The sequence below is a fragment of the Zingiber officinale genome, chromosome 5B, assembly GCF_018446385.1.
Source record: "Zingiber officinale cultivar Zhangliang chromosome 5B, Zo_v1.1, whole genome shotgun sequence".
NCBI classification, from domain to species: Eukaryota; Viridiplantae; Streptophyta; class Magnoliopsida; order Zingiberales; family Zingiberaceae; genus Zingiber; species Zingiber officinale.
The window spans coordinates 33050750-33063979 of record NC_055995.1 but is presented as its reverse complement, the minus strand read 5'-3'; positions in this window follow the sequence as shown (position 1 = coordinate 33063979).

Genomic DNA, 13230 nt, shown 5'->3' with positions numbered 1-13230 from the left:
CGACATGATAATAAGGTTGAGTGGTACTACTCTTGGACTTAGATATTAATTAAATGAGTTGTCAGTAACTCACTTAATTAGTGGACATTCGATATCTTAAACACAGGGAGACTAACACGCTCATAATAAGAAGCCAAAATGTAATTTGGGATTGGTGCGGTAGTTCAATGATAGTTCTCTAGTGGAATGAATTATCATTGATAAAATTAAGTTGTGTGCTTAATTTTATCGGAGACCAAAACAAATTCCTCCTCTCGGTCCCTATCGTAGCCTCTTATTTATAGAGTTCTATACCCACCTATACCCACCTTCTATACTCACCCAATAGGGGCCGGCCAAGCTAGCTTAGGTATAAGATTGGGTGGCCGGCCCTAGCTTGAACCCAAGCTAGTAGGGCCGGCCAAAATAAATTAAAAAGAATTTTAATTTTAATTTTTATTATGTGGAAGAAATAATTTATTAAAGAGAATTTGAATTAAATTATCTCTCTTGTAAAATTTACAAAAGATTAAAGAAAGAGATTAGATCTCTTTCCTTATTTGTAGATTGGTGAGATATTTTATTTTCTCTTTAAAAATTATTCACATGTTGTAAAATTAAAATTATGGAAATTTTTTTTAACCATGAAGAGATTTTTGAAGAGAAATTTTATTTTTAAAATTTCTGGAAACAAATAAGGAAAGTTTTAATTGTTGATTAAAACTTGTCCAATTTGCTTCCCATTGATGTGGCCGGCCATTAGAGATTAATTGGGGAAATATTATTTTATTTTTCTCAATTAAATCATGTCAAGGGAATTAAGGAAATTTTATTGTAATTAAATTTCCTAATTTGCCTAGGTTAAGGAATATAAAAGAAGAGGTGAGGGTGCCTTCACAAGACACAACCTCTATTGTTTTCTCTTCCTCTTTTTTGTTCCTTGGTGTGGCCGGCCATCCTCTCTTTCTCTTCCTCTTGTGGTGGCCGAATCTCCTTCTTCCATTGGAGCTCTTGTGGTGGTCGGATACTACTCGGAGAAGAAGAAGAAGAAGGAGAGAAAGCTAGCATCTCTTGGAGCTTGGTTAGTATTTTGGTTTTTCTCCTTGGTGAAGTTTTCCTTTGTGGCCGAACCTTGCTTGGAGGAGAAGAAGGTGGTTGGTGGTTTCTCATCTCGGTAGATCGTTGCCCACACAATGTCCGAGGTTAGAAGAGGAATACGGTAGAAGATCAAGAGATTTTTCTACAAGGTATAACTAGTAATTTTTCTTTCCGCATCATGTTAGTTATTTATGGAAATAATACCAAATACAAGAAGCTTACGTTCTAGAATTTCGAATATGTTTTTCGAAGTTGTGTTCTTTTGGTTTTTCTTTTCCTTGTGATTTGATTGTTCTCTTTGGTTAACCTAAAGTTATTTTAGGAAATTAAATATTATCTTTCTATAAAAGGTTTTGTCTAGTCGGTGGTGGTTGCTCCCATATCCAAGAAGGCCATGTGCCTCGCCACGTCAGTACTGGGAACCAATTATGAAAATTAATATTTAATGGAATTAATAACTTAAGGAGACTTGGGTCGAACGTGTTAAGTTCCACAGGAGATCCAAGTCAAAACCTAAAAGAACAAATAGATTAAGTTTTGGATCAAACGTGTTAAGTTCCGCAGGCGATCCAAAATTTAATTTAAAAGAACACATGGTAGCTAGGAAAAGGTTCAGACCTTTGTACAAAATTTTTGTACAGTGGAACCTATAGGTTTTCCGAGTAGCAACCAACACATATGTACTCTCCAAGTTATACACCCTAGTAACGGCTGTATCCCATAAGTGTTAAGCATGTAGCTTTACACTTTTCGACAATAATAGAGGTATCCTACCCGAATGTACCTCCTAAGTCCTCCAACCAGGTATAGACCATCCATAGTCAAAGTCCCCATGGAATAGGATACATCGATCCTCTATAGACTGACTAAGCCGATAATGGTATACGGCTAATCCAATCCTTTCTATGCCGGTACAAGTCATGTACTCAAATGTGTCTCCCAAAATATCTAGCCAAGGGCGGAATGCCCCAAAGATAGGAATCTCTAAAAATAAAGGAAGTCAGTCCCCCTACTGGTCGGACCAACAAAATGAATCGATCAACTACTATCTGATCCAACAAAAGTAAATCCATCATCCACTGATGAAACTAACTAAGATAAATCGATACACAACTACCTAAGTCAACAAGGCTAAATCGGTCCTCTATAAACGGAATCAGAAAGAATCTAAATTAACCCTCTACTGATCGAACCAAAAAGAGCACGAACCCAACTAAGGTAAGTGAAACCTCAACTCACCAGTCAACTAGGTAAATCAATCCAAAACTGACTGAACCAACAGAAATAAACTGATACTCTACTAACCAAATCAATATGAGTACACAAATACCCTCCACTATCCAGCTACTAATAACAGAAACTGGTATGTGACTCTAAATCTCAACCAACTAGTAGTAGCAGTAACTAACACAACTGGTAGTATGATATGAAGAAATCTACTAAGACTGTAAATCCTTGATCTCCACTAGGGTCAACCGTGATCAGTGATTGACCCAACACATGAAATGCATACTACACACAACTAGATAGGTACCAAAAAGAGTACTAACACACGCTATAACTATCAGAACAACCATGCAAGTACTAACAGAAAGGTAAGATAACAATATGCAAACATATCTCCTAAAGCTTGGAGATGTCCTGTTGCTGCCTGGTTCCAAAACCCGAAAAGTCACATCAAGAAAACTAAAACATGAAATCCAAAACACGAATAACAAGCATCGTACCTACTCTGATACCAAAAATTGGTATCAGATAAATCTCGAAAATCCAGAACACATAGCAAGTATCGTATACCTGCTCTGATACCAAAAATTGTCACGCCCCCAAAGGAGTCCCTGCCAGACAAAAATCCGACAGCAACTCCCCTGTACCGGTGACAATCTGAAACATCAATACATATAAAATATACATCAGCCACATACGGCTGAAATATATACACAACCACGCAGTTATAATCACAGCCCACACGACTGGAATGAAAGAATCACAACCACGCAGTTATATATAAAGTAACCCCACACGGCTGTATTAGAAACACAGCGAAAAAATGAAGGAAAGCCCACACAAACCAAATAAATATAATGCATGCCGACACAACTTAAACACAAATACAACACCAAAACCATAAGATAGCCACATGGCTACACACAAATACAATGCCAAAAATAATAAAAGAATATACAAAAAGAAGACAAACATGAGATGAAACCGTCTTTGGATGTGACGTAGGACCCGACAGACAGGATACTCCAAGCGACACACCAACCATCTACAAGCTACCTGAAAACATAAATGTATACATGCGGTGGTGAGTATAGATAACTCAGCGGGTAATAGAAAAGACAGTGCATGGTCTACAAATAAAACATGGAGATCAAAAGTATACAGTCTCAGTAGGGAATAAAGAAACATGATCATACTATCATAATCAATGCACCTAAATATATCTGACATACCGATATAGCCAACAAATAAAACTACCTGTACCAGTCTATCCCACAAGATATAATGATCATAGCTGACATACAATTGCATGGACCACAACTACCATAATGATAAATACATACCCAATCTGGAATCGACACATGGTACAATGATCAGTAAACTCACCGGATCTGCAACAGACATACCCGTGACACCTGTGCAATATAAATATGACTGCATATACATGTAAAATAAATGACATGTATGCAACATGACAACCATATGCAACAATCATATCTCAAACAAGTGCAACAAATCACAATCACATGCAACTAGTATCTATTAGACATGTATGCAAATATATCGCCCCCAGATGCACCGCGCATCATATGCAAAAGTGCATGAATGCTCCATGGTCACCCCCGCCACCTCTCCAGACACTACGACCCTTGTATGGCCGAGAGGCTTGGGTCTGTGATGACTGTACTACCCTCCAGCCCACTATATAGTGGTCGAGGCAGATAGTCCGCTAGTAGCTATCTAGCTACATAGCATCAGGGTCCCTGACTACTCACAATGCCGGATCTCACAAAACCTCGTGACCTGGTGGCACGACAGGACTAGCTGCAACTGCTCCAGCTACCACTACCCATGAGTGGCCGAGTGTGCGACGCTATTCCCAAACCAACTAATGACTCTCTCAACCACAAGGGAGACAATGGTCATCAGATGCAATGAATGATGAACATGATATATATATATATATATATATATAATCATCATCCATGCAACAACCCCAAACCTCATAAATACCTCCAACAAGAGTATAATCGTCATGATACCTCCACGTATCCCACCAAACATATGTACACACTACACATGTATAATCAATCAAAAATCTCCAATAATCCCACCAGACACATGTACACAAAAATATAAGTACAATCAACATGTATCCTCCAGTAAAAACACAACTGACGTGTATATACCCCAAACATAAAATCAACACAACTCCTGCAAAAGTACATGACAAATATGTATGTACACACCACATGTAAATGCACGGTCAACAAGATGACTCTTATAACACATACCCACCTACGCATGAAAATAAGTACCCTTATTGATTTCAGAATTGAAAGTCTCATGATACTTATACCTATGCAATTTGATCGTTCCCACTTGTCAAAAATAGTCCTCTCTTCAGTAGTGCTAATACTGGGTAGAGGTGTGGGGCGATCATGTCTAAGTTCATAATCTAAGTCCGTGCAACATAAGACAATCTTAACGTGCTCTTTCCACTGGGTAAAATTTATGCCCGTGAGCACAAGAATGTTACTAATATTAGCAGATATTGAGTTCACTGAAGTCAAAGAGAGAAAAAATTAAAATAAGCTAATGTCAAAACAGAGTATATGCTAAAGTACACAAAATAGCATGTTAATGGGTTTCCTTTTATTGAGATACCTAATACAACATTAGAATTTATCTTTGGATCTGTTGGAATGTATACTAAAAGCCTAGCTTTTGTAAACATTTATTTTGAAATAAAGAATCACATTGGTCAAAAATTTCTACAGTGTAGTTGTTCAATTAATTTATATCGTAGATAACATGGTGTGTGATGTCACGTACAGAAGATCATGTTATCAATTCTTTATAAATTATAAACAGTTGCTCATGACTAAGATGGAAAGGAACAAACCGTCGGTAAAGTCGTAGTGTGATTAGGGATTAGTTTATCTTAACTAATAAATTATACTAGTACACTATAAGTGTATTGAGTAGGACCATTTTAGGTAAGTTCTTTTTATACTGACTTGATAAAAGAACTAGACCTTAGTTATTATTGAAGTGTGTGCTCTTAATCTTAATATAATAACAAACACATATATTTAGTATTTATTTCTTTGACTTATCAATGGGTGAGATTTAGCTCGATAAATCAATAAGCCCGATAAGTTGGGAAATGATATTACTTATAGTGTGTGTTGTTGATTATAGAAGGAAATTGTGTCCTAGAATCTAGGTTGAGAATGACCCTAAGAGGAGCTTATAAGGATTGTCATGTTAAACCCTGTAGGTGGACTTAGTCCGACATGACGATGAGGTTGAGTGGTACTACTCTTGGACTAAGATATTAATTAAGTGAGTTGTCAGTAACTCATTTAATTAGTGGACATTCGACATCTTAAACATAGGGAGACTAACACACTCATAATAAGAAGGAGCCCAAAATGTAATTTGAGATTGGTGCGGTAGTTCAATAATAATTCTTTAGTGGTATGAATTATTATTGATGAAATTAAGTTGTGTGTTCGGGGCGAACACAGGAAGCTTATTTTCATCGGGAGACCAAAACCAATTCCTCTTCTCGGTCCCTATCGTAGCCTCTTGTATGTAGAGAATTATACCCACCTATACCCACCTTCTTACCCACTCTTTGGTGGTCGACCAAGCTATCTTGGAACCCAAGCTAGAGCCGGCCAATACCCAAGGATTGAGCCAAGATTAGTGGCCGACCCTAACTTGGAGTCCAAGCTAGGTGTGGTCGGCCACATATAATATAAAAGGGATTTTATTTAAATTTTTTCTTATGTGGATAACATGATTTTAAAAGAGAGTTTAAAATTTAAATCTTTCCTTTTATAGGTTTCTACAAAAGATTAAGAAAAGATTTGAAATCTTTCCTTATTTGTAGATTGAAAGGTGGATTTTAATTTTAAGAAAACTTTCATTTTTTGTAACCATGTTCATGATTTAAAAGAGAGTTTAAAAATTAAATATTTCCTTTTATAAGTTTCTACAAAAGATTAAGAAAAGAATAAATATCTTTCCTTATTTGTAGATTGAAAGGAGATTTTAATTGTAGAGATAACTTTCCTTTTTGGAAATCATCCATATGTTTAAAAGAAAGATTTTAATTTATAATTTTTTTTTATAATCCACCTTGAAGGGAAAAATTTTTAGAGAAATTTTTATTAAAAATTTCCGGAAACAAATTAGGAAGTTTTAATTCTTGTGAATAAAAACTTTCCTTGATGGAGAATTCTTTGTGGCTGGCCACCTTAGTAAGAGAAAAGAAAATTGATTTTATCAATTAATTATTTCTTTTTCATGGCAAAGAAAATAAGAAAGTTTTATTAAACTTTCCTTATTTGCCAAGGCCAAGGATTATAAAAGAGAGGGTAGAGGTGCCTTCAAAGGAACGACTCTATTCTATTTTTCTTCCTCTCTTTTTCTCCATGGTGGTGGTCGGCCCTATTATTTTTCCTTCTTCCTTTTCTTTCTTCTTCATTGGCCGGACCTTATAATCTCATGGAGCTTGAAGGTGGCCGGATTCTAGCTTGGAGAAGAAGGAGAGAAATGAAGCATCCCTTGGAGCTTAGTGGTGGTGGCTGAACCACATCTATTCTTGGAGTACTTGTGGTGGCCGAATCTTGCAAGGAGAAGAAGGAGCTTTGGTGGTTCTCATCTCGGTAGATCATTGTGTAAAATACCAGAAATAGGCGAATATTAATAAGAGAATTTTCCGAAATTTTTGAAAATTTTTTGGGAATTTTTCGGAGCTCGTACGGACGAGATAAAGGGGATGGAAACGAGGCCCGGGAAAGCTTGGTTAGACTACCCATTTAAGCGAGGAAATGTTTATTTTCTTAAATTCTGTTTCTTTTCTTTTATTTTATTTTTCTTAAATTTCCTTCTTCTCTTCCTCGCTGAACCCTCTCGCGCGCCTCTCTTCTTTCCCCCACCGAAATCATCTCGTGCCCTAACCGCTCAAGGCGGTTCTTCTCCTTCCTTTTTATTTCTCTTCTTTCGCCCAATTCTTCTCCTCTTCGTCCTCCACCCAACGGTGCCACCTTGCTCCGCCACCTCGCCGAGCCGCACGCCGATCTCCCTTCTTTCCAACTACACCACACGAGTGCCGACCGAGCCTTCTTCCCGTACGAAGCCGCCACAGCGACGCCGCCTCTTTGCCCTAGCCGATCCTCCTTCCTCGCCAACCTCTGACTGTCGTCTCTGCCTTAGATTGCCGCCCAGTGGTACATTCTGTGCCCTAGTTTTAGCCTTACTTCAGTTGAGCTTTCTGCTCCAGCGACGATCTCTCTACATTGCCTTGTTGTCGATTCCTTTCTGTGCTCCAGCCACCGGTGGATAGCTGTGGTCGGCCGAAATTTGAGTGGGTTCTGGGTGGTGTTGGCTGGAAAGCTTTTGGTAGCAACATCTCCGGCAGTGAGTTATCGGCTGAGGCATTCAACTCAGGTAAGTGATATTCCGTTTGTTAGGTTAATCCTTATGTTAGGATGATTAGGGTTAAGGAACTACCTCTAGTGGATCGACTGATTTTATTTAGTCAGAGTTCGTTAATTGTGTTGGGTTGATTAGTTGGATCTAATTTAGAACTTCTTAATTGGTTTAGAATTTAGTTTGGCTAATTATTGTATGATAGAATTTGCTAAACTAGACCTTTGTTTAATAACACAGGAGTTTGACGCGAGATGAGTATCTCGATTATCGGATTGGACCTTTTCTATTGGAGGCGGGTACTTTGACTTATGTCTTTTGATATGCATAATAATGTGTTTAACATATAGCAATGATTGTGTTTTCCATTTGTTTCGGTTGGTCACTACATGATCTGATACATGTTTGCCTGTTTACTTATTATGCACTACATGTTATTATTTACCTGATCATACAGGCTTTAGAGGTAGTGACACAACAATATTATATATTATGTTCAGGACCTAGGGTTTATTTGATTCCCTATATGATCGGTGTACCTTTCATTTGATACATTGTCCTGTGGTACACACTTTGTATTTATTTATATGGTTATTGTTATGCTGTTCATGATATTGCCATGTTTAGTGTCATGCATCATCTTGCATGATTGCATGCTGTGCGATTATCTGCTCCATTATTGTAGAGCACATCGCCAGTTACATGTATCTGTACACACCACCACTCATGGGTTAGTGGTATATCAGACAGGTGTGTGGCAGTTCTGCTGTTTGGCTCCGTTGGTCTGGTGACTCAGCGTGGTAGCCGGCAGACAGTTCCGCTTTGTTTGGCTCCGTTGGTTTAGTGTATCAGCGTGGTAGCCGGCCCTCCCCGTCATCGTGTACCGGGAGATGAGAGCATTGCGCTCCCCCATTTATGGTTTGGGGTAGGAGTATGTGTGTACTCCGACAGCATCCCATCCACTCGGTCACTCATCAGGGGCAGTGATGTCAGAGTGCACGGTTGTCATAGCCCTACCCACTCGGACTCACCATTGTGTGTGAGATGGCTGATTGGCGTCAGGGGTGACCATGTCATTGGCATCATATGTGTTAGGACCAAAAGTAGCTAGAGGGGGGGGGGGGGGGGAATAGCTCGTCGCGTGCCCGGTGTTCGGCGTTGCTTGTTTCTTCGAAGATGTCCAGCGGAAAATACAGAAACAAATCACACAACGCTAACACGGTTGGTTTACTTGGTATCCACCTCACAAGAGGTGACTAGTCCAAGGATCCACACCAACACACACACCCTCCACTAATGAAACTCTCCTTTATGGTAACTACCAAGGGCGGAGAAGCCCTACAAGACTCAAGACAAAAAGAAGAAAGGGTAGTAAAGAAATACAAGCTTACAAGCTTACAATGAGTGCACAAACCCTAACCCTAGTTTCTTCTTCTTGCTTTGATCCACCTCTTGACTTGGAAGAGCCTCCAAGAACCTTCAAGAACTGGCGATCTCGAGCTTGAGAAGAGCTGTGGAGGAGCTGGTGAAGATCTGAAATGAATCGGTGAAGAAGTGTCGAAGACAACGCTCGCCTTCCAGCGACTCAGCGGTCGGATCCCGATCGATTCGATTTTTCCAATCGATCGGGAGGCTTTGGATCGATCCACGGATCGATCCGGAGCGCCTAACGTCTGGATCGATCCACGATCGATCCGGCGCTTATCGCGCGCACAGATCAATCGATCCATCGATCCAGGAGACCTCCGGATCGATCCACCGATCGATCCGCAGGCTTTCGCTGGGAAAGGTGCGGATCGATCCACTAATCGGATCGATCCACTGATCGATCCATCACTTGGTTTTTGCCCAAAACCAAGTCCCAAACCTCCCAAACCAACATCCGGTCAACCTTAACCTGTTGGTACGTCATGCCTAGCATCTAGTCACTCCCTTGACCTGCTAGGACTCCCTCAAGTGTCCGGTCAATCCCTTTGACCCACTTGGTCTTTTCTTTCATGCCAAGTATCCGGTCACTCTCTTGACCTACTTGGACTTTCACCTAGCTTCACTCACTAGGGTTTTCAATCTGCCTAGCTTCACTCACTAGGACTTTCACCTGGCTTCACTCACCAGGACCTTCACTCACGGGACTTTCACCGGCTTCACTCACCAGGATCTGCTAGCTTCACTCACTAGGACTTTCACCTGGCTTCACTCACCAGGATTTCCATACTGCCTAGCTTCACTCACTAGGACTTTCACCTGCATTGTCCATGTGTCTACATGTATTGTCAAACATCGAAACTATGACCAAGACTCAAGCTTGGTCAAAATAGTCAACCTTGACCTAAGGGATATTGCACCAACAATCTCCCTCTTTTTGATGTTTGACAATACCTTTAAGTTTGGGCCATTCTGAGTTAAGCTAATCCCATAGCCTTAACTCCATTCATGCTAAGGACCATTCTGAGTTAAGCTAATCCCATAGCCTTAACTCCATTCATGCCAAAGTATGAATGTTGGTTCCCTTCATTCTCCCCCTATGACCTCCCCATAGGTAATGAAGGCCTAACTTAAACCACTCATTTCTCCCCCTATTGGCACACATCAACCCATCTTTGAGCACACATAGACCCGTGCCTCAATTTTGGGCACACTTCAACAAATGCCCCATTGTTGAAAACTCTCCCCCTGAAGGGTTGCTCATCGTTGTTCACAACTTCACTCGTTGTGACCAACACGATAATGAAGGTCTCATACCGTTCATTCATCCTTAACCCTACATTCTTCCTCAATTGTAGGCAAATGCCCATCCTTGAGCATTATTCACTTAACGGTAGGTTAACCACCTTCCAAGGTTTATGAAAAATAATTTTCATGCCTTTAAAGAGTCTCTCCCCCTAAAGACATGGTGGTAACTTCTGTCATTGCACCAACAATGACTTGGAATCCCTAATCCTTTAGGAAACCCAAATTAGAAGCTTTGAGGTTCAAATATTCAAAATTTGAAACAAACCTCACCCTAGACTTCAATATAGTCTTCCTTAACCAATCAATCCTTGTTTTCAACACGAAAACACCCTTTTTACGTATACAAATGTATTTTGAGGGGTTTGGAATGGTTACCTAGACTAAAATAGGTTTAAAGATGCTGAAATCAGGCTTTCCCATCCAAAATCAGCAACCTGGATCGATTGGAGTTGGGTTCCAATCGATTGAACCTTTTTGAATCGATCCACTGATCGATTCAGAATTCCTGGATCGATCGGCTGATCGATCCAGCGAGCTTGGATCGATTCAGGCACTCCAATCGATCCATGGATCGATCGGAGCTCTGATAGTTGCTGAATTTCAACATCAGCCAACTTCAGAAATCCCTATAAAATTCTACAAAAATCCAAAAATCATGAACTTTCGTGTAGGCATTATTTAGGGCATATACTATCAAGGAAAAATAGTTTTATATGAAAATACTTCATATTTTTAAAGATTGACACAAACTTGAAAACTTGCAAAAACTTTAGTGTTTTCTTCAAGTTTGTGTCTAACTATTCAATGATGATTACTATCAAAAGATAGCCTTCACCAAGGTTTTACAAAAACATTTTAAAAACATTTTCAAATCAATATCCCACCATGTTCCTTGGGCTTAATGCACATGACTTGTACATTAGCTTTCCCAATGATGGGAAAACACATAACTATGTGTTTTGATGACCCTAAAACTCAAAAGAATGCACTAAATCAACATATTGAGTTTTGTTCATCATTCTAACATCTCACTTGTATCTAATGTGCACTAAAACACATACAAGTCATCTTATAGGTCTTATGAGATGTGAGATTTTGGTTTTGCCCTATTCTAGGGATCATGCATATCTATCTAGGTATTTTAGAGATATTAGACCTCCACCTAGGATGTCACTTGTTAATAAGTGTTGTTAAATGCCATTTGTCCTTAATTACAAGGAATTAAACTTAATGCATGATAATGTTATGACATACATCAAAAGGAACTAATTTTTCAAAAGAAAATATCCTATAACTACATGATGTATGAATGTCATGACATGGTATTTTTGGATTTTTCATAATAAAACATGAATGCAAAAATAGACATGATGTCATGGCATATGATGGGCAAACAAACATGGCAAGATTTAGCATTAATAAAATACCTAGATTACCTATCTAGGTGTCCTTAAACTTAGCTAACTTAAAATTAAACTTTAGATTGCCCATAAGTGCTTCAAGAAAATCCCAAAACCTAAATTGACATTTCTAATTCCCTTGATTAATTTATGCCAATTGAAATTAAACATATTTCTCAAATGTTGGCATATTTCATTTTTCTACGAGAGTAGCACTTTTAAATTAAGACTTAAAATGCCTTCAATTTCCTAAGAACATACCAAAATCCCAACTTGGTATTTCTCTAGGTTTTCTCAATTTATGCCATTTAAGATAAAATTAATTTTTCCACCATTAGGCACATTTTACTCTTTCAAAGAGTAAATAATAATTCCATTTCATTTTCAAAGGTTAACAAAAACCTTGAAAATGCTCCTTGAGTGTCAATTTCCTCAAAGTTGGGTTAACTACCCTTCTAATCGGAGTTGACACTCTCTAACCCATCTATGGGGTAGAGAAGATGCTCCTAGGAACCCAACACCTATTGGTGCTCCTTGGATGCTCTAGGTACTCACTAGGGATTACTTCCCTAGATACCTTCCTAGTGACCTTGTTGGGCTTCTTAGAAGCCTTGGTCACATTTTCTAGGTCAACTCTAGGGATAGCCTCCCTTGTGACCTTGTTAGTGACTTTCTTAGACTTCTTAGAAGTCTTAGTCACATTTATCGCAAAAATACTGTTAGGGATGACTTCCCTAGTATTCTTGGCTTGACCACTGGACCTAGGGTTTGTTCCGTAACTATATGGAACCCTATGGTACGAGGGCACATCCTTCTTAGCCTTTGGTTTGTATCCCAACCCTCTATGACCATTTGATGGCTTTGATTTTCCTAGCCCTAGGTATTGCTCATTTTGCCCTTGTAGAATATTTTCCATCCTTTTTAGGGTCTTTTCTATTTTATCAAGTCTTGACCTCAAGACTCGATTTTCTATCATTAAATCCTTAGGTTTTGGTCCATGAGCATTTTTGTTCTTGGACATGTATCTATTATCCTTAGTGTTCCCGCCCAAGTGTCTATCTACCTTCCTAACCTTAGGTTGGGTAGTTTTGGCATGTAGGGCCACATGCTTTTCCTTAAAGCCCTCATGCTTTCTATTCTTATGGTAAATTGCATTAAAATGATAAAAATTAGAACTATCATGCTTTTTACCATAATGTAAAGGGGTAGGCTCAATAAAAGTTACCTTCCTTTTTACCTTAGAGGCTCCCCCTTGACTTGAGCTTCCTCCTTGAGCCTTGACCATCTTCTTCCCCTTAGGGCATTGACTCCGGTAATGCCCTTTTTGATTGCAAGAGAAACACACAAT